The sequence below is a fragment of the Arvicanthis niloticus genome, chromosome 21 (assembly GCF_011762505.2).
Source record: "Arvicanthis niloticus isolate mArvNil1 chromosome 21, mArvNil1.pat.X, whole genome shotgun sequence".
Classification (NCBI taxonomy): domain Eukaryota; kingdom Metazoa; phylum Chordata; class Mammalia; order Rodentia; family Muridae; genus Arvicanthis; species Arvicanthis niloticus.
In genome coordinates this window covers 46,636,369-46,663,352 of record NC_047678.1, presented here as the reverse complement: position 1 = coordinate 46,663,352, position 26,984 = coordinate 46,636,369, and the positions used below count along the sequence as shown (strand labels likewise).

The 26,984-nt window shown below is 44.1% G+C and overlaps 1 long non-coding RNA gene across 1 annotated transcript in view; it reads right to left on the bottom strand.

Moving 5' to 3' along the window:
- LOC143435437 (uncharacterized) overlaps window positions 1–2,150 on the bottom strand; it is a 14,610-nt gene extending 12,460 nt beyond the window's left edge. The window contains exons 1-2 of the long non-coding RNA XR_013105750.1: window positions 2,000–2,150; window positions 745–829 (exon numbers count right to left, since the gene is read on the bottom strand). This is a non-coding gene — a long non-coding RNA (uncharacterized LOC143435437). The remainder of the gene's footprint in view (window positions 1–744; window positions 830–1,999) is intronic.
- Between the last annotated feature and the right edge of the window lie 24,834 nt (window positions 2,151–26,984).

Genomic DNA, 26,984 nt, shown 5'->3' with positions numbered 1-26,984 from the left:
CCTAGAGAATGTGTCTTCCCAGATCCCAAAAGACCACTGTGAGACCAGCTACTGAAGCGGATACACAATCCGCCCCAACCAATCATGCCAACCCAGCCATGTTTATTTACACTGTGCAACTGGGCACTGTCCCAAGCAAGTCCGATAGAATCTCTTCCAAGAGGTTTTCTGGGAAATCGGGGGAGGGTCTACATCCGAAGCATAGGCTATTTATATGACAGGGGCAGGTAGGAACCTTCTTCCCTGTAATGTCTGAGGTGCATATTTGGGTCAGAAGAGAATGAGGCCACAGGCAAAGAGAAACAGAGACAAATAAACCCGAGAGGAAGAGTGGGAAACACAATCTTGATGACATCATTTAAGCACCTGAATGCACCTGTGACTAAAGCCTTTGTTTGGTTAATCGTCCTGTGAAGGCCGGAACTGAGTTCTGAGTTCCCCACCCCACTCCCAGCTCCAGTAAAAGATTTCTTTTTAATTGTGTGTGTGTGTGTGTGTGTGTGTGTGTGTGTGTGTGTTATGCATATGTGTGTGTGGTTCTCATGGAGGCCAGAGGGGTTCCCTCTCCCCGGAGCTGGAGTTACTGGATGATTGTACAAACAGCTGTGAGCAACCCAGAGTCGGGGCTGGGAACTGAACTCAGGTCCTCTGCAAGAGCAGCGTGTGAGCAGAGTGCGGAGACCTCTCTCACTTAGAGCTTATCTCCAGCCCCCTAGCATAAAGGTTGAAAGAAAGGAAACTTACTTTGCAGATCCGGGAGGGGAATTTGGGCAGGAGCTACCATTCGTGACGTGACGGAGAGGATGAAGAACAGAGCAGGAGGTTTGACCTAGAGAAAGAGAGAGAGCCATCTCATCAGCCAGAGTTTTAAGATTAAGTGAGGTGGGAACATTCCTGAAACCAGCAGCAGCAACCATGAACTTGGGCCCTCACTGGAAAGAGCCGTGAAAAACACTGTAGCAGTATACACCTTTGATCCCAGCACTCACGACACAGAGGCAGGTGGATCTCTGTGAGTTGGAGGAGTTTTGATATAAATCTGCGACAAATATTCTATTTAATCAAACAGGGATAAATAGTTATCACTGTTGTATCTGTTAGCATTCTGTCTAAACTCCACCCCCACAGTTACCTGGCAACAGCCAGGTAGGTCTGGCCCACTATGAAAGAGGCTGCTTGCCCTCTCCTCCCTCTCTTGCTCTCTCTTGATCTTGATTCCTCTGTCCCTTTGTCCCTTCCCTCTCTCTCCACGTGCTCATGGCCAGCCTCTACTTCTCTGCTCTCTCTCCTTCTCTGCCTTTCCCTGCCTCTACTACCCTCTTAACACCCTTCCCCATGCCCTGAATAAACTATTCTATACTACAGGGTGGCTGGTCCCTCAAGGGGAAGGGATGGATGCCTTGGCATGGGCCCGCTGAGACATCCCCTTTCCCCATAAGTCACCACACACCCACAGAACATGTCATGTATCTCTTTATCTTTTAATAAACACATCAGTATGTACTGTCTATTCCTTCTTAAAAATGTGATTTTAATGACTTCTGCAAGAAAAGCATTTTGGGGGTTAGAGATAAGGGTTCGGTTCCCAGCATCCTCATGGCTGCTTATAACACTTCAGCACCCCAGTCCCAGGGGTTGATGTCCTCCAGCCCCAGTAAAAACAGGTGCCCTCTTCTGGCTTCAGTAGGTACCAGACACGCATGTGATACATATTCGTACTCTCAGGCAAACCACTCAAACACATAAAATAAAAATAAATTATTAATAATAATAATAATAAAGGCAGGCGTGGTGGCATACACCTTTAATCCTAATACTCTGAAGGCAGACATAGGTGGATATCTCTGAGTCCAGGGCCATCCTGGTCTACATACTAAGTTATAAGACAAAGATAAAGGATACACAGGGAAATCTTGTCTTAGAGTTTCCATTGCTGTGAAGAGACTCCATGAAGAAGGCAACTCTTATAAAAGACAACATTTAGTGGGGACTGCCTTACAGTTTTAGAGGCAGAGTTAGTCCATTATCGTCCAGGAAGCATGGCAGCACCAGGCAAGTATAAAACGGAGGAGCCAAGAATTCTACATTGCAATCCGAGGCAGCCAGAAAACTACTCAGCAGACAGCCAGGAAGAGGGCGGTCTCTCTTTCACACTGGGCGGAGACTGAGCACAGTACCTTAGACCCCACCCCCACAATGACACACTTCCTCCAATAAGGCCACACCTCCTCCAGTAAGGCCACACACCTCCTAATAGTGCAACTTCCTATCGTCCAAGCATATTCAAACCACCATAGACTTTTGTCTCCAAAAGCAGGGGCCCGGAGAGATGGATCAGCAGTTAAGAGCACTGACTGCTCTTTCAGAGGTTCTGAGTTCAATTCTCAGCAATCACATGGTGGCTCACAACCATCTGTAATGGGATTTTTCTCGTGTGTCTGAAGATAGCTATTTTATATATATATATGTGTGTGTGTGTGTATATCTATATGTATATATAGATACACACACATACGTGTATATATATGTGTGTGTATCTATGTGTGTGTATCTGTGTATATATGTATGTATAGATACACACACATATATATGTATATGTGTATGAGTCTGTATCTATAGATACACACACATAGATACATACACGTATATATGTGTATATATATGTGTGTGTATCTATGTGTGTGTCTGTGTGTATCTATATGTATATATGTGTATATATATGTGTGTGTATCTATATGTATATATGTATATATAGATACACACACATATATATACACATATATATGTGTATATATATGTGTGTGTATATGTGTGTGTATATATGTGTGTATATATGTATGTATAGATACACATATATCTACGTATATGTGTGTATCTATGTGTGTGTATCTGTGTGTATATATGTATGTATAGATACACACACACATATATATATATGTATATATGTGTATATGTATATGTGTGTGTGTGTATATGTGTATGTGTGTGTATGCATGCCCCGGCCTGCGTGGCAATGAACTAGGATCCAGGGGACCTGGAAAAGAGAGCTGGAAGACAGGGGAATGCAAAGAACGATGGCCTGTCTAGAGTCTGACCAAATCGTAATTTTATTTTTTTCACACAGGGGTTATATACACATAGAGGCAGGATGTGGGGACGGGGACGGCACAGGAGCATAGGTGATCTCAGGGGGAGTACAGATATCTTCCAGAACAGGGTTTTGGCTGGGTGAAGAAGCACGGAACAGGTCATTATGACGCTATGATTCATTTGTTCTTATCTAAGCTGGTACTTTCTACCAGAGCTAACTATCCATAAGGTCTATGACTACTTGCTCTTATCCAGGCTGGTAGTTTTCCACCAAGGCTACCAGTCCCCAAGGTCTATAGCTATCTGTTCTAGGGTCAGTGTTTTCCCACAGAGACCAAGACTTTGTGTTCATAGGCATGTATGGCTGACTCAGGCCTATGGTTAATTTAGGCCTTCAGTGCATAAGCAAGGTTGCTCCCAACATATATGTGTGTGCATTTATGTATATATGCATATGTATGTATATTATATATGTGCATTTATGTATATATGCATATGTATGTATATTATATATGTGTATTTATGTATATATGCATATGTATGTATATTATACATGTGTATTTATGTATATATGGATATGTACATACAATATATATAGTTTGTATTATTTTCTGGTATGAAACTACCTACTGAAGGTCTCAGAAAGACTAAGGCTTGTAGCTGGCTGATGATGCCCAATAGAACTTAGACATCCTGCCGAGGTTTTACATTGGGAGTGCTATTGCTACACACTGTGAAATTCTGGGACAGGGCCTGGTCGGGATCTTTACGAGATTAATAGATCAATAGAATACCACTGAAGGGGACTGTGGGCCTGACCCGGAATTTCTGTCCTTTTCTCTGCTCCTGCTGCCATTAGCCATCCTCACCAAAGGCCCAGAGCAAAGGGCAGTCTGGAAAACCACGAAACAAACACACCTGTGTTTACTTCATAAGGAGCTGTGGTACCCATGGCTGCATGGATGGATTGCCTCAAATTCACAACGATTTACCTGCCCTTGAGTACTGTGATAGGAGATGCGCACACCACCACACCTGGCCTTTACTTATTCTCTGGACCCTGTAACAAAGTACCCGACAGAAAATAACTTAAGGGTTGAAGGGTTTATTTTGGCTTATGTTTTACAAATGGGTACAGGTATCGTGGAAGGAAGGGTACTGGGGCTGGAGTCACATTGTGTCAGAAATCAGAGAGTAAATAGAACATGGGCAGAACCATTAAACCCTCAGGTCCACCCTTAGTGATCTACTTCCTCCGAAATACTCCATAGCCTTCCAAAATAATGCCACGAACACGAGTCTACTAATAAAAGTCACAAAGACAAAAACAAACAAAGACCCAAGCCAATGAAAGGACAAGAGAACAGCAAAGACAGGAAAGCAAACTGAGCAGAACTGAACGTGATGCTGAAAGGTACCACAGCCCTTTCAGGACCACAGAGGTGAGCCTTCCCAGGAAGGCCCAAGCTCTCCAGACCCAGCCTGTGAGAGGTCTGGCAGTCTCTGCTTACTGCTCTGGGGACTCTGGGAACCCAGCTGCCATGCTGTGAAAAGCACAAGCCACACACACAGACAGGCCAAGCCAACAGCCCCGCTGAGCTGCCAGCTGCCAGCCTGTGTCGCTGCCAGCCCTGGGAAGGAGCCACTAAAACAGCCCCGCCTAGCCAAATGCCCAGATGCAGCCCACATCACAGGCGGCTAAGAACTGGCCCAACAGACCCAGTAAACACATACAATCATTGATGATAATAAAACGGGTGTTGCTTTTGGCTGCCAAGCTCTAGGACTGTTAAATAACAATAAATAACCAACTCAAGGGCCCAGGGGCAATCAAAGGTAATGAAAGGCTCTCCTTTGAGCCTCTCCTTTTCTTCTCAGTAACCCCCTTCCAAGGAGATTTTGCAAGTAATTTCTACAATTTTACTTTTTGAGAAAGGTGCACATGTAGCCCAGGATGGCCTCAAATTCACTATGCAGTAAATACCTTGAACTTCAGAGATCTTCCCGTCTCTACCTCCTGAGAGCTGGGATTCTACGTGTGCAGTACCACACCATTTTACTCAGTGCTGGGGATTGAACGCAGACCTGGTTGCATGCTGGGCAAGCATGCTACCACATCCCCAACCCTGATGCTTGATTTCTGTAACTTGCCTAGCACCAAAGTGAGAGAAGATGGGAAAGGCATTTCCGGGTATGAAGAATTACAAAAACTATCCAACTCGGTATGAGAATTTTCTTCCTATAAAAGGAAAAGGGCAATTAAGAAATACAAACAAGAACCAGGAATACAGTGGTAGGTACTCACTTATCATATTCAAGGACTAAGTTCAGCTGCCAGTACCACAAAACCAATAATATTAAATTAACACTTCATGATTTTAGTAAAAACAGTGCTGATTTAGAATAAGTCTAGAAGAAAAAAAAAAAAACCAACAGAAAGCACGGTACTAGTTACTGTTAAATTGCTGTGATAAAACCTCCATGGCCCAGGGGACTTAGAGAAGGAAGGGTTGGTTTATTGGGGAGTATGTTTCCGAGGGATGAGAGTCTGTCACCATCCTGTCAAGGCAGTAAGGCAGCCCTGTCAAGGCAGTAAGGCAGCGGTAGGCACAGTGACTGGATTCCTACCTTGAACTACAGACATGAGCAGGACCACTAATGGGGAAAGCTACATGGCTCTTGAACATCAAAGCCTGCACCTGGGGACATCCTTCCTCCAGCAAGGCCATACCTAAACCTACCCAGACAGTACCAGCATCTGGGACGGAGTGTTCAGAGGCCGGAAACCATGAGCGGCATTCTATTCCAACCACCTCAGATATCTATGGGACTAAGGGTATTGAGACCATTTCTTCTGAGGAAGGAGGAGGCCTTTGTGGCAGAGAATTCAGTTCTCTTTTCAAGTCTCCTTCTGTGTCTGCAGCAAATAATGTGGATAAGATGCTAAAAATGACGCTTTTGTGGAGTTTAAAACATCTAGAACTGATACAATAGCAAAGCACAAATACTTAATTATAACTATGGAACAGCGCATAAATGTCTAAAATGTTGTTTAGGCAAATGAAGACTGGAACAAGTATTGAAAACTAAGATGGAAAGAACTGAGACTTAGAAATATCGTTAAAAATTATTCAGTGAAGTCACCAAAAAAGAATAAAACTAATAAAATCCTCAAAAATCTTCTTCATACTAAAGGGTTTTTTTTGTTTTTTTTTTTTTGTTTGTTTTTTTGCTATGTAGAACTATTCATTATCTTATTAAAACTTTGTAGAAAGTTTACACACACAAAAAAAGGAAAAATACAACAAAGTATTAACGCTTCCTTCCAACTAGTAGAAATGGGGGATTTTGTCCACCACGCTCATACTTGGAGATAAAAGGCCTCAGAAAGAATAAAAATAGAAGAATAACCAAATATACAGCCAACCAATTTAACGAACAGAGTATAACAGAAGCCAGGCATGGTGTCATATGTATGCCTTCACTCCCAGGACTCAGGAAGAAAGACTGAGCAGGGCAGGGAGGAGAGAGAGGGGAGTGAGTAAGACATCCAACTTCATACAAAAGAAGAAAACACAAGTTTACTTAAATATGCAAGTTACTTAAATATACTTATATATAACTAATGTGTAAGTATCACAGAACCTTAGGAACTTGGGAGTTATGCCTGGAAGTACTGGCAAGAGGCTGTCAGAAACCAGCCTCGGCTGTGTGTGAAATTCTGACAAAAAAAGTAATAAAATTCAATATAGATGAAAACAGTAATAAGATACAATATAGATGAAAACAGATATTGCAAAGGCAAGACCGGATCCGGGGGGCTGGAGAAACAGCTAAAGGTTGAGAGTGCTGGCTGCTCCTACAGAGCATTGGGGTTCAATTCCCAGCACCCACACAATGGTTCACAACCATCCATAACTCCAGTTTCAGGGTACCAAGCATGCACATGCAACACTGTAACACAGATATGTAGGTAAAACACACACAAATTAATTACATCTAATTAAGAAAAATTTAAAGACTATACCAAGAAAAAAAAATTCACAGTTGCCTCCACTCTTTAGGAAATAAAATATAAGGTGTTGTGGCTTATGCTTTTAATTTCAGCATGGGGGGGGGGGGGAGGGGGGCTAAGGCTGGAGGTTTTGGAGTTTGGGGCCAGTGTGGATTACACAGGGAGACCCTGCCTTCCAAAAATCCCCCCAAATTTAAACATCTCTTAATAAAATAGAAAGAAAACTTTGACTATGTGTGTGTATGATATAAAATCAGAGTGAAAAAATGAGAAAAATATTAATGCAGTAGAGTTCTTGTTAAATAATTAACCACTTTTTAAAATACAAGAAATGGAGTAGGGGACTGGGGAGTAAGGGTTCGGTAGAGTGCTTGCCTGTTGTGTTAAGTCTCTGGGTGCCATTTCCAGCGCTGCCTAACCAGGCATGGCGGTGCGCACGCACCGGTAAGCCCAGTGCGGGCAGGAGATTCAGAACTTAGGGTCTTGGAGGGAGTGTGAGACTGGGCTGAAAAGACTGCAGGCAGTACTGCACCTCTCTCACGGCTACTGCTCTCCTACAGTGTGTGTAACTGTACCTCCTAAAGAAAGAAGAAATAAAAGACCATGTCCTACCGGTGGGACTAATGCTAGCCAGGGTGGTCCTGGGAATCCTAAGGAAACTTCCACAGAGCTAGAGAGGACAAAGCCGGAAGCAGCCATCGCCACTCTGCCTCTGGTCTCCGTTCAGGTGTTTCGTTTGGAAAGTCACAGTGCAGAGGCCTCTAGCATCAACCCAAGTAGAGGAAAATTTCGAGAATGAGTCACAACTAAAATAACAAACTTCTAATGAATTTCGGGTCCTCAGGGCAGGATGTCTCCTTGGTAGCAGTCAAGACTCAGAGCTACAGTCAGTTGTGAAGGCTGATAGCGAGGCCAGGCGTTGTCACCAGGAAAGAACAAATCCCCAGCTGGCTGGCTGCCAGGAACAGAACACCCTTAGGTACAGCACTTGAAATGGAGGGTGAAGCCACAGTGGGTGTGGGCTGGCATAGCATGAGGTGTCTGCTCCAAAAAGTCCCTGGCCCCTCTGGAATATGAGTTCAGAAGGGTGATTTAGTTCATTTTTTTTTTTTCTACCCGTCCTTACCTGGTATCTACTCATGAGTAAAGTACTTGTTCTCTTCAAGTTGTTTTTTTTTGCTCATTCGTTTGTTTTTTGAGACATAGCCCTGGTTGTCCTGAAACTCACTCTGTAAACCAGGCTGGCCTCAAACTCTCTGAGATCTGCCTGCCTCTGCCTCCTAAGTGCTGGGGTTAAAGGTGTGAGCCTCCTCGCCCAGGGAATTTCCTTTTTCTTAATTTCAGTGGCTATATGATATATAATGGTATAGTTGGGGGGGCGCTGGAGAATGAGTTCTGTGAGAATATCCTATCCCACCCTGAGTAGCATGCCACTAAACTCTATCAATTCACTAAGGTTAATAACAAAGTTTATTCATTACTTTCTCCATTGTTTTCCTGCACAGTAGAACTCAGTTGGTAACTTGTGCCTGAGTACATAGCTATCCACGAAGAGAACAGTGACAGGAAGTTACCATTAGTATCTGGATCTTGCCTACGTGTGATCTATCTTAATGTTCCCAGGCCTCTGTAGCCTAAAGGCTAAACTCTGGTTATTTAAAACTGAAAATCTCCTGGGCTGGAGGAATGATTCAGTGCTTAAGAGCACTGGCTGCCCTTCCAGAGACCCAGACGCCGTTCCCAGCATCCACATGGCAGCTCACAACTCTGTAACTCCAGTTCCGGGGGATTCAATGCTCTCTCTCTCTGGTTTCACCATTACGCATTCCATACACAGATGTACATGCAAGCGAAACACCCTACACGTTTAAAAGGTTAGAACTGAAAATCCCATTACTGATTTTTGTCTTGATGTATTATAGTCAGAGAATGTACTTTACATAATTTTTCTCTGAAATGTTATGATTATCTTCCAGTTTGGGCTAGTTCATACCCCCACCCCCACAACCCGGAGTCTGATGATTGCCTTTTGACTTTGGGGAGAACCTGCATCCTGCTTTATAAACTTGTTCATTAGTCTATTACAGCCTCCATGATCCATTTAACTTGTTGATTCTGCATTTTGTCAAACATAGATGGAGAAGGGCAAATGTCTTTAAAGTGTGATACACTGTTCATTTTTGTCTCTTTGGCTTTTATGTTTGGACACAGGTATGTTCAGGATTTCCAGATACATGAAGTTATGTAGCCTTTATTAACATGTTTAGCAGAGCCTTCCTTTCACAAAGCAGGCTGCTTTGTGGCAAAGCTTTAAATTTTAAAAATGTTCAATCCTCTCCATGTATTTGTGTATTCGTATGTTTGTTTGTTTAGACCTCTCTTAGGTCGTCTGTGACCCAGGTTGACCTTGAACTTGCTATGGACCCGGGGCTGGTTCTGAATTCCTCATCCTTATGCATCTGCTTCCATGATGAATTAATTAAAGTAAAAATAAATACTGATATGTCCTCGTTTAAGGCTTTGGCCCTGATTTCTCTGTGATGTCACATGGTTAGGTACTTTTGTTTGTTATATTTCAGGTCACATGACGACTCTCTATTCATCTTTTGTTTTATATCAAGAGCTGTAAGATAATTCAACACTGTAAGGTCTGATAAGTCTCTGGCCCCATCTTTTATATAAAAACCTATGAGATAATTCAACATTGAGATATCTGTTACTGCTTGACTATAGTAATAGCCAACAAGTTTATTTATTTTTTTAAGGTAACACATCTAAGAAAGCATTCGATACAACTTAGATAAATATTAGAAAATCAGAAAAAGAAAGTGCTTTTGGTCTTTGTTATTGTTGCTGTTACTTAATTTTAATGATGTCCCCACAGTGTTGCTGGGTCATGCTGGGAGCCTTACCTTTGCATTGAGGGTTTTGAGCCTGTACTCAGAATGAATACAGTAAGCTTCCTATATTATTTTATTCTGACGAACATGTCCCTCAGCATCAAGGACCATCTGTCCTAAGACCCTACTGGGACATCACAAGCTCAGACGCTCAAGTCACTTCTGTGAAAAGATTATATTCAAACTTGACAGTCAACTCGATGGAACTGACAGCACCCAGGAAATCAGTAAAATGTCCCGATGGGTATGTCTGTGTGGGCAGAGAGAGGGTTAAGCAAGGGGGAAGCTTGCTCTGAATGTGGCAACACTATGGAATAAGGCAGAAAAGCAAAAACTAAACCAAACCAAAAGCTACTAGTACAGATTCCCGACCACCATGATGTGAAGGGCTCTGCCCCACCATGTTCTCCCAGCCACGGTCAGATGGGAGCTCTGGTGAGGCTGTAGCCATGAGCCCAAATCTTCCCCCCAAAGTCATTTTGCTTAGATATTTCATTACACAGACAAACCCCAACGAATACACCTATGCATATCTTCCAGAATTTTAAAGTATTTATTTTAATTTTATTTTTAATTTTTGGAAGATGGGGTCTTACTTGTAACCCTGGCTGACTTCAAACTCCTAGAGATCTGCCTGCCTCTGCCTTCCAAGTGCTGGAATCAAAGACACATGTCACACTATACCTGGTTACTGTCCCTCATTTTTTTTATTGTATGGTACATGCTTAAATTATTCTAAGATTAGTCATCCAAAGACTATTTTCGTAGACCCCCGCTTTTTCCTTGTTCCATGTGTTTTCTGTAGTTATTTTTTTAAAAAAAAAAAGATTTATTTATTTAATGTATGTGAGTACACTGTCACTGTCTGCAGATACACCAGAAGAGGGCATCAGATCCCATTACAGATGGTTGTGATCCACCATGTAGTTGCTGGGAATTGAACGCAGGACCTCTGGAAGAGCCCTTAACCTCCGAGCCATCTCTCCAGCCTCCTTCTGTAGTTATTTATTTATTTATTTTTTTAAAGAAATTGCATTTACTTTAAAAAAATTAAAATTACATTTATTTGGTGGTTGCATAGGGAGTGTTCATGCCACCGAACGCGTGTCAGACAAGTCAGTTTTCTCCTTTGACCACACGTTCCGGGGGCTGACCTCCAGTCCTCAGGCTTAGCATGTGCCTCCAATGCTGAGCCACCTCACTGCTCCTCAGTGCAAACCTGAACACTTTCTTACCTCCTGAAAACAGTGACATAGGCCTACTTTTAACCTCAACTAGCCATTTTTTCAGGGAGCCCAGATTATTTTTTGGTAGAGACAGCACTTAAATTAATATGTTTTACTATAGAATTCTTTGTGTTCGTAAAGCAGTACTTTCATTGTGAGACATGACTTTAATCTCAGCCCTTCAAAGGCAGAGGCAGGTAGATCTTGGTGAGTTTAAGGAAGATATACAATGAGTTCCAGGACAGTCAGTCTTATTTAGCTACACACACACACACACACACACACACACAGAGTCATATACATTCCCAAACTCACACACACTCACACAGTTACAGAACTCAAACACTGATATACTTGCTCACACATACACAGTCATACACACACACACACACTCATACATACACTCTCTCTCACACACACACTCACACACACAGTCTCATACACACACTCATACACACTCATATACTTGTTCTCTCTCACACACACTTCCTCTAGTGTTGAACCTGGTGGCACTGACCCCTGCTGGAGCCTCATTGATCATCTCAGTGACAGATTCATTGACCGTGACACATGAGATCATCATCTCAGTTGCGCTGTGGTTTTATGTCTCATGTAGTGACAGCTGTACACAACTCATAAGAAATGCTTCCTAAGTTCTGAGTCATGGGAGCACTGTGTAAACTCTGGTTTTGTATATTCACGGTCTACTTAGACATTTAACAATAATATTTCAGAAATGTGGTCATTTACTTACTTTACCCTTGTGAAGACAGGAACTGGAGGGGTTTTCATTTCTATCTTTTTCTTTTTTCTTACTGTAGCCAGGGCTGATCTTGGATTCCTGATACAGCTGCCTCCACTATCAGAGCACTGGGATTGAAGGTGTGCACCACCAAATTCTATGACTTTGATTCCTTAAAGCATTGACATATTAAAAGAGTGTACATTAAAAGAATATACATCATCAAGATTATTAGCACTTGTTGGAGACATAATATGTTTGTTAAGCTCCAGAATATTCATTTTAGTCAGGGATGCTTGTGAATCTTGAACTTCGTCTTTCACGGTCCACTTAAAAACTGTTTGCATTTTGGTGTAGAGACAAGAGGGGACATTTGAACCTGGGAGCTAATGACTGCCAGTACGTGCTCTACCACTGAGGTACACCCTCAGGCCTTTAGCGTGTTCTCATGTGTGATTGTGCATGTGTGTTAAATAAACCTAACAGATTGCATGTTTGCCACTAGTGTCTAGGCACAGTGCTTCAGCGACATTGAACACCTGTGCACTGCTGTGCAGAGGGTGGGCTCTGGTTTGAGGCCTTTCCTTGTGGAGGTCTGTTTGGGGGTGGGTCAACACAAGCAGGGAAAGACAACTTCAATATGGAACAGAAACATACACCAAGGTACAAAGCCTTCCTCCTCCCCAGCTGTGGTGGCACCTGCAGAGCAAGCATGTAGGAAACAGAGGCAGGAGGAACAACACAAGTCTGAGGCCAGGCGGGCAGACGGAGAGAGTTCAAGGCCATCCAGGGATACACAGCAAGCAAAGTAATAAAAACATAATACGCCTTCTTGGTTCTTGTGAGAACAAATGCCTGCACATACGAAGTTGGGAAACTTCACAGAGAAACTACTTCTCAGTCATACACTCACATAAAAACAGGTGACTACAGCTTCTTACAAGTGGGGTTGCAGAGATGGCACAGATGTTAAAAGTGCTTGCTTCTACTCCGGAGGACTCAACTGCTCGTAGCCTGAGCTGCAGGAGATGAACGCTGGCTTACAGCCTCCACAGGAACCTGTACACAAACAACATAGATAAGAATAAAAATCAAAGTAAGTCTGCATATATTCTAAACAGAATGTTTTTATTATTTGGGAATTTCACCTAACGTACCCTCATCATCCTTGATCCCCAGCCCTCCTAGGTCTGCTCTCCCCCTGCATAGTTTTTCATTAAAATTTTAACTTTTATGTGTGTGGGTGTTTTGTCTATATGTGTATACGTTGAGTATGTGCCTGGTGGCTGCACAGGCGAGTGGACCCCTATGAGTTTTAGGCCAGCTTGCTCTACATAGTAAGTTCTAGGCCAGGCAGGGTACATAGATAGAGCTTTCCTCAGAACAAATGAAGGAACAAATAGATCAGAACCAAGTCCCTGCAGCCAGTTTCTAGCCTAGACCTCCATCCTCAAACTCCATCTGCTGCGGAGTGGACCCGGACCACTTAATGTAAACTTGTCTGTGCTTTAGTTTCCTTATCTGAAAAACAGCAGTCATGCCCATGAGAGTTTCTACGTTATAGATTAAAAGCCAAATCGGTATATGTAAAACACCATCTGATATCAAAGTGCCCAGCCACTGGAGCCTTCCAGAGTTCATCCCACAGACCTTGCTGTGGACTGACGGAAGCACACGGTACATGCTATATCCTACAGTAGCAGGAGAGATTCTGACGGCCAGTCCTGCCATGACAAAACTCATAATGCAGAAGTGTTCGTCTTCAGCAGTCCTGCATTTAAAGAAGTTAAAAAAAAAAAATAAGGTTAAGAGATAAAAGCCAGGGGCTGGAGAGATGGCTCAGTAGTTAAGAGCACTGACTGATCTTTCAGAGGTCCTGAGTTCAATTCCCAGCAACCACATGGTGGCTCACAACCATCTGTAATGTGATCTGATGGCCTCTTCTGTTATGTCTGAAGACAGTTACAGTGTACTCATATAAATAAAATAAATAAATCCTTAAGAGAGAGAGAGTGAGTGAGAGAGACAAAAGCCAGTATTCACATGAATCTAGTAGAGTAATATTATAGTGTCCCAGATATGAATGAGAAATTAGCAATCACGTTGAGAAAACAACCTAAGTAAGGGAATTAAAAGTTATAAAAATATTAACATAATTTCTCTCAGTAATCCTCAAAAAAAATAGAAAACTATAGCCATAGCCACAAAGATGACAGCTTTGTAATAATACTCATTATGACAAAAGAAAACCCCAAAAGATTATCAAAAGGGAAATTTTGAATAATTATTTAGAAACTTAATTTTAAAGTATTTTACTTTAAAAATTGATGTGATGTGTGTGTGTGTGAATTCATGAGAAAGCTGTGTTGGAGCATCATACTCTGGAACTGGGGTTAGCAGTAGTTGTGAACCCCTTTGATGTAGGGGTTGGAAACGGAACCTGGTCCTCTGCCAGAAGCACTCTTAACCTTTTTTTTTTTTTTTTTTTAAGAGTTTATAATTTAGATACTTAGTGTTTCATAGCAATAAGGACATTCAAACTAATACCTGTGTTAAGCAGCATTGTGCCCTCCAAAATATGTTCAGCTCACCCAATCTCATGCATAACGTCTGCTGCCTGCCTTACACCAGTCCCTCATGTCAGTCTATATAGGACAGACACAAGGAAAAGAAAAAAAAAAAAAAAAAAAAAAAACCAAAAAAAAAAAAAAAAAAACCAAAAAAAAACCAATAGGCCCAGTAGATCTGACCTTGGTGGAGGGGGCACAGGTGACCCAGCCCAGAGGGCAGGAGCAAGAGAGAAAGAGCTGGTGGCCCTGCCACTTCTCTGTGGCGAGTGTGGGGGATGATGTCCTCCCCCACTTCACCCTTTGCAACAAGACACAGTCAGGAGAGCTGGCCCCCTTGGGTCAGGAGAGCAGGTAAGCAGGCCCTGCACCTGTGCAGCACAGTAGAGTTGGCCCTGGAAGGGGGCCCAGGTGAGCCAGCCCCATGCGTTTGCTGTGAGGTGGAGTGGGCCCAGGGGTGATGCCCACCTCTCCACCTGTGGTAGTCAGAAGAGCTGGCCCCAAGGTCATGAGATCCGGATAGCTTGTCCCTCACTATTGGAAGAGCAGGCCCTGCACCTTGTCTGGGCAACACAGTGGAGCAGGCTCTGGAGGCATGTGTTAGGAATATAGTGTGGCTAAGGGGGTACCTTTGACAGACCTATGCCAAGGTGTACCCCTAAGTAATTATGCCACACAACAGACCTGGTGTAAAAGAGGTTTACTGAGTGAGGGCCTGGGAAGGAATAGAGACAGACAAGAGGACATGTAGACAGGCAGACGGGAGCAGAGGCATGAGGGCAGAGAGAGGGGGCCAAGAGAGAAGTGGGGGAGGCACAGGGAAAGATAGATAAATGGGGGAGTGAGCTGGAGAGGAAGAGGGAGAGGAGGAGAGAGAAAGAGGGAGTGAGGGAGAGAGGGAGAAGGGGAAAGGGGAAGAGGGAAGGGGAGGGGGAGGGGAAGAGGGAGAAGGCTAGAGAGAGCAAACTGGAGTGGTCCTTTTTATCTGCAACACACACCTCTTGCACCTGGAGGTGGCAACAAGGCAGGTTATGACATAAGAAATTGCTAGGTCCTTGAGGGCAGGCCAGCAGAATTACCTGTAAACTAACCTCCTGCATGTGGGTAAGCTGCCCAGAAGGCATGAGAGGCAGATAGCGGAACCCGCCTCCTGCTGATGGGCTACTGAGTGGCCTCACAGGAGCAGTATTGTTAAGCTAGTCCTAGTGATGCGGTTAGAGAGCTTGCTGATGGACCCATGTTTATGATGGGTGTGAACCACGAGAAACATGACAACTCGCTCAAGATTGCCAGCAATGCATCCTGCACCACCAACTGCTTAGCGCCCCACCCCCACCCCGACCAAGGTCATCCATGACAACTCTAGCATCATGACCCCAATCCATGCCATAACTGCCACTCAGAAGACTGTGGATGGCCCCTCTGGAAAGCTGTGGCATGATGGGTGTGGAGGCTACCCAGAACATCATCCCTGCATCCACTGGTGCTACCAAGGCCGTGGGCAAGGTCATCCCAGAGCTGAATGGGAAGCTCACTGGCATGGCCTTCCGTGTTTCTACCCCCAATGTGTCCGTTGTGGATCTGACATGCCGCCTGGAGAAACCTGCCAAGTATGATGACAACAAGAAGGTGGTGAAGCTGGCTTCAGAGGGCCCACTGAAGGGCATCCTGGGCTACACTGAGGACCAGGTTGTCTCCTGTGACTTCAACAGCAGCTCTCACTCTTCCACCTTTGATGCTGGGGCTGGCATTGCTCTCAATGCCTACTTTGTAAAGCTCATTTCCTGGTATGACAATGAATACGGCTACAGCAACAGGGCTGTGGACCTCATGGCCTCCATGGCCTCCAAGGAGTAAGAAACCCTGGACCGCCCACCCCAGCAAGGTGGCGGGCAGACTAGTGTGATCGTCCAGTAGATAAAAGTGAAGTCACAGTTAAACACCTTCACAATGGGGAGGCCACACTGATGAATCTGTTTATTCTCAGTTGCCTTTGCTCAAAATAATCCTTTTGCCAAAGTGGCATATTTGGGGGGCGGAGTGTGTGTGCATAATTCGATTCATTTGAGGTATGATTTACACTGAGATATTAATATGATTTATAGATACTAAGATTCAGTTGTAACCACCAAGCTATCTCATCTGTCTGTCTGTCTGTCTGTCTATCTATCTATCTATCTATCTATCTACCTACCTACCTACCTATCTTAGAGACAGGGTCTCACTATGTAGTCCTGGAACACACTATGTAGACCAGGCTGGCCTCGAACTCACAGAGTCTGCCTACCTCTACCTCCTGAGGCCTGGGATCAAAGGCATGCGTGCAGCACAGCACCCAACCTCATTTTCCATTTAAAAGAAACAAGTCTCTAAACCAGCAGACTCTCTGTTCTAACTGCCTAGGAATATTCCCGCAGACAATGACTGAAAGAAACATCAAACCCAATCAGTCTATGTCAGGTTCCATCCTGCGATGTGACAGAGCTTCCAGGACGGTCCTCACAACAGGTGCCCTCGCCCCCAGCCCCCAGGTCACTGGCAGAGCTGGTACTTCAACTTAGATGCATCTAGAGTCATTGTGCAGTTAAGAGAGACTCTTTCTTCAAAGGCAGGCATGTTGGGTGGAAGAAAATCACTGCTTCCATTACCACAGTCAAGTAAACAAGTTTATGTAATGCACTTGAACAAGTTCCTTCAGATCTCACTGGTGAAAGGACCACCCACTTTACGGAGTCCAGGTCATAGTTCACCTCTGAGAAACCTACATGCTTATGTTCCATGCCACAAAGTGTCCTCACTGATAGAATAAAACTTTTGTGTTTATTATTTGGGACCCCTAAACATGCTAACGGAATACCATAAAGGTGAATTTTATGACAGATGACTTCTCACACAGAGAGCTTGTCATTTACAGAGAGGATCATCACGTACTACCCCCCTCCCACAGCCAGCAAGCCCAAAGAATTCAGTGAACGCTCTGTGCCTTGAGTGGGTTGGGGGGAGATGATATGCCATGCACATAGAGAACCGCCCTGCTTTGGGCAGTGTTGTCCACTGGGCTGGATGGGTGGGATGGAACTGGAAAGCAAAAGGAGGGGGAAGTCTGGCTCCGGCTCTTCCTTCCCGAGTGGCCCTGGCCCAACCTGAATTCCCCAGCTTGAAAAGGCCAGTGTGAGTCACAAGTCCCACCCCTAACCTGCCTTTTGAGATGCTGGGGCAAGCAGGGGCAGAGAATGTCTGCACTCTGTACAGACTGAGGAGGCAGGCAGCAACAGGGAAGCGCCTACGAGTGAGTTTAATAGCAGCGCGTGGGCCCACAACTGTAATCCCAGCCATTGGGAAGCAGAGGCAGAAATTGGGAGCTCCAGGCTAGCCTGAGCTACACAGAAAGAGGGTCTCAAAGCAAGCAAGCAAGCAAGCAAGCAAGCAAGCAAGCAAGCAAACTCAAAGCCCACAAGGAACAAAATCAAGAGGAGTTTAACTCTGTGTCCTCAGAGAACATTGAGCTAAACAAAGACCTAGACATGGACAATTAGAGGGACTTTTTGCTTTAGCTAAAGCCCAGATAAGACCTGAGACCCCATCGCTGATCCCTAGTGAGCAGGCCAATGGCAGTGACTCAGATAAAAACCCTAGTCCAAATCCAAAATCATCCAGAAACTGAAACTTAAAAAGATCTCCTAGAACTTTGACATCTAAAAATGGGTCCAAGCTCAGGCAAGTTTGGATGTTGGGCATTGGATGTGAAAACATACATCTGTAATGTTGGCCCTTGGGAGTCAGACACAGGAAGACAAGGAATTTGAGGGCAGCCTTAGCTACATGAGACCATGCTCTTACTCCAAAGCATGATACCTCCTGTCTTGGGCTTTTTTTTTTTTTTTTTTTTTTTTTTTTTTTTTAAATAGTCTGAACCTGGGAGTGATGTATATATCTTTACATATGTGTTTGGACTTACTGGAATGGCTTGCAAGACCACAGATGCAAAGAGTTCCACGCCATGAGCTAGTAGTGTGACTCCATCTAAGAAGTGGCAAGCTACAACCAAGAAGGCAAGGATGCAGCCTACAGGCAGAGGCCAACGACCTCAAGCATCAATGGGCACTGGTAGGAATTTCAGAGCCAAAGACCAAGGAAACTGGAGTCTGAAAAGTAGACGCTGGCTACCTCAGAGAGAACCCTGCTGCTTCTTCCTGGGTCCACCCCATCCACAACGGGAACCCTCCTCCCCAACTCAGTTGGCTCAGTCTGTGGAAACACGCTCACCGACATGCCCAGAAGTGAATTACACCCTACCTTTACGCATCACTTGATCATGTCAACACCCCCCCCCCCCATCACCACCACCAAATTAGCCACCACATGACTAAAACAACATAAATCCCATTCAGAATAGCTAAAGTGTCTTCAACCAAGTGAGCTCAGCAAATACTTCTTTCTGCCCTCTGCACACGCATGGGAAGATTACAGCTTTCCATTCCCGCTGACAAGCTGGCATGGCTAAATGACTTACTTTGCCTCTTCCTAAAGCAGAAGCCTGACACGAGTGAGCAGAGTCCCCACTTAACCATTCTTGAGTGCACAGCAAGAAACAAACCTTCAAGGCATAAGCCGCCATCCACCTACACACTCTCTTCTTCGCTGTATCCGCATGGAACCTGATGAGGTAGGTATTTACTGCACCGTCACAAATAAGGAAACCAGGCTGTGTCTGTGGCTGACACAGCCCCAGAGGCACTCCACATGTGACTAGTGGGCAATTGAGCTTGGGTGATCCAAACTAAGGGGGCACACAGTCAGTGTACATCACACATCAGCTTAAAGCGCAGAATCAGACAAGAATATAAAATATCCCATTAGGAATTCGTACTGGACTCACGGTGTAACTCAGTGGTAGAGCGCATGCTTACAGACACAAGGCACCGAGTTCAGTTCCTAGCACAGTGAAGGTAGTGTGTACTGGGGAGCTGGAGAGATGGCTCAGTCGTTAGGAGCGCATGCTGCCTTTGCAGACAACTGGAGTTTGATTCCCCACATCAAGTGGCTCACAAATCCCTGTAACTCAAGGGCCAGGAAACTCACTGCTCTCTCCTGGCCTCCTCTGGCACTGCATTCAGGTACTCAACCCCCAGGTACACACATACACATATAACTAAAAATAAAAACAGTCAGGTGTGGTAACACATACCTTTAATCGCAGCACTCAAGGGGTGGAGGCGGGTGGGTCTTGGTGAGTTGGAGGTTAGCCTGGTCTAAATAGCGAGTTCCAGGCTAACCAGAGCTATTGTGTGAGAACTCTCAAAAAAAAAAAAAAATTCAAATTTTAAGTCTTTATGTGTATATTTGTTATGAGATGAAATAATATTCTAGACGCATTGGGGTAAATAAAAATGCCATCTTAAAATTAACTTCACCTGTTCTTAGTTTTAAAGCTAGAGTTACTGAATAAGTACAATTAGGTAGTCAGCTTGCACTTATAAGCTGTGCTGTGCTTTCACTGGCTGGCACTGCCTTACAGGTTACATGCTGGGAAGGCAGGGGCCAGTTCTCCTGAATTTAATGCAGTATTTCTGTAGCATATGACTCTCTTCCCCCAAGGGAGGCAACTGACCTACTGACGGCATTGTGGCTGCCTGCACATCCACATTTAAATATTCATGGATTCACACAACAGATATTTTTGTACCACTACTGTACATGAAGCTCTGTAGGAGGGACTGTAGGGATTTCTGCTTTGCTCCGAACTCAAGACTCCTGCTGACGTGAAAGTTTTGTGCTTGAAAAGTTGACCCATGGGCCGAGATTGGGAGTGAACGAGATGCTCATGGGAACGCCTCTCAAAAGGGGGGATACGAGCTGAGTTCAGGGGGTAATGAAAAACTATTGAAGAGCACAGGCCCAACTCTGAAATGCAGTTTTCACCCAAGCTTTGCCGAACAGTAGCAGTCCATGAAAACTCTGCATGTGTGTGTCGGCTCATTTCTAACCCATTTACTGAGAGGGAAAAAGAGAACAGCCCCTGTAGACGTGAGAACTTAGCACTCAGGGGAAGATGCTAAGGGATCCCCAGTCATTTCGAAATACAGTTAGTTACACGGCACACAATAGCATTTGGTCAAGGACGGGCCAACTTGTGACACGGTGATTCTGCAGTGTATCAGCTGGTGACTTTGAGGACGATCTATGTAAGCCTGTTCTGTGATGTTCAGACAGTGACAAAATCACCTACAGATGTATTTCCTGAGAGGCGTCCCTTTTGTCAAGCAGTGCATGAGCATGCCATCGATGTCGTGTCTCATAGGTGAAGATAACCAGGCAATTTTAAAGTTCCACTCTTCAGTGATTGTTAGTGGGAAACTGAAATGCAAGGCGTCTTTCCTGTCTTTCGTCTTTCCTGTCCAGTGATTCAATGTGCCAATACTTCTTTGTGTGTGTGCAGGTGTGCACAGGTATGTGTGGACATGTGTCTGCATTAAGATGCCTGCATGTGAAGGTCAAAGGTCAACCTCAGGTGTCATTCCTCTTGAGGCTTCTATCTTGTTTTTTGAGACCAGGTCTCTCAATAGGACCTGGTGCTTTCCAATGAAGCTGGGCTGTCTGACTGGCAAACCCCAGGAATGTCTCCACCTCCCCAGTACTGAGATCAAAGGTGCATGCCACCATACATGGTCTGTCTTTCTTTCTTTCCTTCTTTCTTTCTTTCATCCAGTAGATTTATATATTTGGAAATGCTCAATTAACAAGATGTTCACACAAATAGAATTGTTACCCAATTATCTAACATAGATATTAGAACTACCTTAGACTGCTAGAGACACAAGTACATCTGCCTCCATCTTCTCTCCTCCTCTCTCTCCTTCCATACCTGGTTTTTCATATGGGTGCTGGGGATTGAACTTGCTTCCTCGTGCTTTCTCAACAAGCACTTTGCCAGCTGAGTTGTCACTACAGCCAAGTGTCAGATTTGTCAGTGAAATTTTCTATATCTTTTACAGGTATGCAAGTCCCCTCTGGCAGTGTTTTTCACCATGTGGGCTGCAGACAACTCACGTAAGACCAGAGTCATTGTTAATGGATACAAGGGCTCTGACCAGACCTTTGGTGAGGGTGGCTCGAGATCCTAACTTCTTACCAGGTGGTTTCTGTGCGACCTACTGCTGGAGAGAGGTAAGAGCTAGAAAATATTTGAAGAGGCTTCCATTAGTCAAGGGGAGTGGAGAGAGTTACTCACCACCCTCTGGTGCCAAGAAATCTAAAATCCCTAAAGCTACGGGCTAAAGCATCTTGCATTAGTGACCTGGCACACAGGAAATCCTCCACCCATGGTGCCAGGAACACAAGACTTGGCATTTTCTAATCATACAAAGTCAGGATTTCAAGTTACACAGGGATTCTTATTTCCTACGTTAGGCATCTCTCGGGATTCGCAGGGGGATGATTTCAGCTACCCCGTGGATTCCCACATCTGTGGATGTGCAGGCCTCTTTTACAAAACAGCATTGTATTTTCATGAAGCGCACTCAACCCTTCCAACTATTTAAATAACCCAGATTTCTTAGAATACTGAATGCAAGATCAATCTCATGTAAATGGTTATTATTCTGTACTGCTCAAGGAATAAAGGTCCCTCTGAAGTCCATGAATATTCAGCAAAAACATATTTTTATCCTCAAATATTTTTCAGTTCATGCTTTACTAAATGAAGAGGGTGTCTTTTCCTTTTTCGAGTTTGGGGAGTATGGCTGGTAATTTTCTTCCTTCCTTCCCTTTTCTCTTTCCTTCCTCAGTCCCTCCCTGTCCCCTCTTCTCTAGACAGGTCTTACATACTCTAGCCTGGCTTCAACCTTCCCGCTGTAGCTGAGGAAGTCTCTGGACTACAGCTGCCTTTGCTTTCTTCTTGTAAGTTCTAGGATTAGAGGCAGGTACAGCGCCTGTTCATGTCAGGCGGACACTACTGACTGAACCATATTCCCAGCTCCTGTCTCTCACAACATAAAGGAAAGCACAGCCTGAAGGGAAGTGCCACACAAATGGCTCAGGAAAACGGGACTGGTTTGAGGTTCATCTCTCTCTGGTGAGAACAGAGCAGCCTGGGAGATGTCAGATCAGCCTTTTTATTTGCTGTAGCACAAACTAGATAGAGCTCATGCAGGGGTCAGATCGACAAACTGATTGGTTTCTCACACTTAAAAAGATAACATTAAAATTGAGCTTCATTCGGAAAGTCTGCAATCTGAGTGACGATATCCTAGAGACATGGCTTGTGTCTCTCTTTTGGCAGATTATATATGGAGAGAAAGAGAAAAGGGGTGGAAAACAAAGGCAGACATCCTTCCAGAGTTCCGCCCCACCCCTCTGGTCAGGTGGTCAGCCATGTTCCTCGGAGTTGTGCTTTCCCTGTTCCTCTCATCAGCCTTCAATTCTCCTCTAGTTCTGTGAGTGTTTGGGTTAGTTTCTGCGGGTATCAATCTTGTACTATTTCCTCCAGGGATATAAGACAGGGACTTAGAACAAACAAACTTTTATGACAGTATCTGTTAAACTACTAATAACACGTATGTATTCCATGTGGAATATGGAGTGTAAGTGTGTCAGTATAATGCAGAATGTGAAACTGTATTTATCTTGGACATGACATTTTGCAGTAGCTTTAATTTTCTTTTTGCATTTATTTACTTTATCTTATGTGTATATATGTATGTGTGTGAACTACCTGTGTGCCTGGTACCTGAAGAAGTCAGAAAAGGGAATCAGATGTCTTAGAATTTGTGTTACAGATGGCTTAGAATCATATACATGGTAGGAATCAAGCCCAGCTCCTCTGTAAGAATAACAAGTGCTCTAAACCACAGAGCCAACTATCGAGCCCCAACCTTGTACTTGAAATCAACTTTAGAGACACCAAAGTTGCAAACTAGTACAGTTGATTTCTGTATAAAATCCGGTCTCCAGCTCCTCACAGTGATAACCACAGAATATAATCAAAACCAGATTTGAGATCTGTACCATACTGACTTCTTTATAGATTTAGACATCACTTCCTGATGTCTCCCCACAATTCATCTGCTGAAACTCATTTTCCTTCATTCACATTCAGAAGTGAGGACCTTAGGAGCAGGCTGATGAGGTTTGGGAAGAACTTGCAAGACTGGAATCAGAGAAAATAAGAGGCACCCGCTGTGAGGGATACATTCTCACCAGACGTTGACTTTATTGATACCTTGACTTTAGACTCGGGACCCTAGGACCACAAGAACACATTTCTGCTGCTTATAAATTTGTTACACCAGCTCAAATTGATTAAGATAGCCCTTTGGTTCATCTGAGGAAAATGGCTCAGCAGCAACTCTCTAGGAAACCTCAACATACACAACTCCAGCTTGACCAAAAAGGCTCTGGAGATTTTTTTTTTTTTTTTTTAGAGCAGCAACCCTGCCCTGTGGAAGCAAGGTAGCAGTTCCTTTTCCATGACCCTTGGCCACACCCTCTTCTGTGCCCTGCAGAGACTTTCCCTTCAAACATGTCTGAAAGCTGCAAGTAAGCACAAGACAGGCGGCTGTTCCTACTGGCCCAGCTCTGCTATCTGAGTTTTGCCTTGTGCATGAAGTAAACTGCCTACATTTTGATTGGGTTCTGAGTTCATACAGTATTTACTTCATTCATCCTTTTTGATCAACTCAGGAAATTAGGCTGTACCCTAGAGCTGCTATTTTATGAGAGAAAACCCCATCTTACAAAACTGGAAGGTTCCCATTCTGGTGGTAACTGATTTCCTAGCCTCTTTTATGATTTCTACTCTGCAAATTTGCTTTTATGTTTAATACTAAGATGGCAAACTTATATGCATGCCAAAGATGTGTTTTCAAATAAATTAATGATTATTATCAGTGACCCTTTGATTTGTATTCCCATTTATTTTTATTTTATGTGTCTTAGTGTTCTATTGCTGTGAAAAGACACCATGACTGAGGCAACTGTTTTAAAAGAAAGCATTTAATTGCAAGCTTGCTTATAGTTTCAGAGGATTAGTCCCTTGTCAACACGGGAGAGCGCATGGCAAGGTGCTGGCAGGCACCGTGGTAGAGCAGTAGCTGAGAGCTATGCCTAATCCACAGGAAGGGAGCCACTGGTCCTAGTGTGGGCTTTTAAAACCTCAAAGTGACACACCTTCCCCAACAAGGCCACACCTTCTGATCTTTCTCCAACAGTCTATCAATTGAGGACTGAGCCTATAGGAGCCATTCTCATTCAAACTACCACAGTGTGCATGTGTGTCTGAGTATACACTATATGCGTGCAAGTGTCCTCAGAGGTTAGAAGAGGTTGTTGGATCCCTTGCTACTGGAGTTACAGATGGTTGTGTCTCCTAACATGGGTCCCCTAGAAGAGGAAGAAATGGTCTGTTTAACTGCTGAACCATCTTGCCATCTGGTATACCTATTCAATACACCTTATATGCCCTGAGTTACATAAAAACTTCATGGGCAAAGAAATGCCACAAGCCGGAAAAGTTTAAGAAGTCATGATACAAACTACTGATTTCGTACGTTTATTTTATATTATGTAACTTTACTGAATTTATCAATTCTAATAATGGTTGTTTTCATTTTATTACTTTGGGGTTTCGTTTGTTTTGAGGAGGGGGAGCTGAGGAAGCCCTGAATGAGGAGACAAGATAAAGCCTGGAGTGAATGTGTATTGTAGCCACAGGTGAGGCCACGCCAAGGACCTCGGTTCCATGGGAATGGACACCCCACTACCCTAGTGGGGCTCCAGGGAATGGTAAAACCTCCCTCTGGTCTGAGTGTGAATGTTGGCAGTGTATACAAGTGTCCGTGTTTGCTAATGAGTGAACAGAGTGTGCAAAAACTACCAGCCACAGCTTTCTCCTCAGGGATATTCACAGCCTGAGACTTCTGCTTGCAGAGACCTCCTGTGAGGACAAGCTCACCCCTCCTCTGTGCTGCACCTGTAGCTGGTTCATTGGTTTTCTGTACATGTTGTCTGTGTGCCTGTCCTTTCTTTATTCCCAACGCTTCCAACCAGGTTTCCAGGACTCAAACCACACAAGTCACAAAAGGATGGCTTTAGATTTTCCTCTTTACAAAACGACGTCATCTATAAACAGGATTGGTTACCTACTTCTTTCCTATCTGGATGGCCTTTCTATCATAATTCACTAACTAAAAACCCTTGAGCCATCTTAAGAAGGCCCTCCCTGTCCTTCCTGGCAGTGATGCTACAGTGACTGAGGCCTTGCTTGCCTGCAGTAGCCTTGAATCAGCACCAACATGAAGGACTCAAGTGAGCAGGATTGGCTTGCAGTTGGCTCCGTCCTGTGAAAGTCAGCGTGTAAGGTTTTACAGACTTCGTCTGGTGTCTGAGGGAGCTGATGGATGGGTCCCTGAGTGGAGTCCAGGCAGTACACAGATATGTGCACTTGACAGGAAGAATGTGGAGGGAAAGAGATCTGTCCTTTCATTTAATGGAGATTACATGGCCGTGATTTAGTACGTGATACGTGTGGAAACAGTGCAACACATGACAAAGATTCCAGATTAACTGAAAACTCAAAGGAATAGGTTTTTAAAAAAATATGTAGAACTCCTCAGTGTGTTTATGATAATGCAAAGTTCTGCATCATGTTCATAGATCCTCCAGCTAGTAGGGGAATCATTAGAGCTCTGGACAGTGTAGCTCCACCTTTGCTCTATCTACTGATGGGACTCTGTAGGATAAAGGATGTGTGTAGTAGTAAATACGATTTTTTTCCTCACAGATCTAGGAAAAACAAAAAGAAAGTCAATGCAAATAAAAAGTGTGTAATGTCTATGATAAGAGAGCAGAGAGGACAAAGGCTTTGTCTCCTCTCCGTGGCAGATGGGAAGGGAATGTCCTGTGGAAGATGAGAGCAAGGCCGGCTGCTGACTTAGATTAATGGCACCCCAACACCCCGAAAGAACTCGCAGATGTGGTCACAGCACACAGAGCTCAGAGAGAAGACAGAGAGGAGCAAACGAGTTGCAGGTTTTCCAGCCCAACTTGCAGGTCTGTGACCCGGTGAAGTCCAGTGACGGGCTTGAACAGAAGATGAAAGGGAATTCCTTCGTGTTTATTCAAGACCGTGGTAACTGTCAGACATTATCACAAATTCCCCAAATCTGAGCTCATTTTGAAACAGATCCCTGGCAGAACAGGCAAATGCCACAGTCATTTATCTGGTAATATCCTTGTGAGTGTGGCAACACAGTCCTTCCTGTTCTAGTAGTTACCCCATGAGCCCAGTTTTAAAAGCACAGGGGAAGTAAAATTATCATAACAGAGCAAACTGTATTCACTGTTAAGGAACACACACACACACACACACACACACACACCCCTTTCAGATACACACACACCTCTCAGTGAACATTGGCAATGGCACACAGCAATTACCCAAACACC